Genomic DNA, 717 nt, shown 5'->3' on the forward strand with positions numbered 1-717 from the left:
TCCACTGCAAAATCAGTCATGTTTCAGAGGGGGAAAAATACAATTTAAAAAAGATGAACCACAAAAAATACAATTTACACGTGTTGCCATGAAATGAATGTTTGCAACCATTGCGGTTTTTGATGAGCCTGCTAGTAGCTTTAAAGCAGCATTCAGGGAAATTTCCAGTCCACTACATGCTGCGGTGCAGCCCCGCTGCAACGTTTCTTACTTTGAATTCTGACATTTGGTGCTCACATAGATGTTCTCATTTAGTGTTTTCAACTGACATTTCAACAGTCCTTCCCATCTAACAAAAATATGCTCTAAGGATGTTGTGCTAATGTTCATGTTGAGTTGTGAAAAAAATTATTTCTGCATGTTTCAAAACGTTCAAAACATTACGTTTTCTAAATGTTTTAGAATTTTTTTTCTTTTCTTGGTTATGTAACATTTTGGAAACATTCCTCTATGATTTTGCAAACAGGGACATTGTGTTCGCTGAACATTCAGAAACAAGTAGTTAAATAAAAAAATTGTTACATGAACATCCAACTAAATAATTTCACAGAAAACATTCCATGAACAATGTATAAATGTATAATCATTATTAAAGACCACATATATTTGAACAAACATTCTATTAAAATTACTGGAAGAATGTCTGTTCTTAACGTTGAGCCAAAGTTCTGAGAATGCTCCCTGTTAGCTGGATAGTAGCCTAGTTTCTCTTTTGCT

Source organism: Sinocyclocheilus grahami, unplaced genomic scaffold (assembly GCF_001515645.1).
Source record: "Sinocyclocheilus grahami isolate Dianchi unplaced genomic scaffold, SAMN03320097.WGS_v1.1 scaffold4035.1, whole genome shotgun sequence".
Classification (NCBI taxonomy): domain Eukaryota; kingdom Metazoa; phylum Chordata; class Actinopteri; order Cypriniformes; family Cyprinidae; genus Sinocyclocheilus; species Sinocyclocheilus grahami.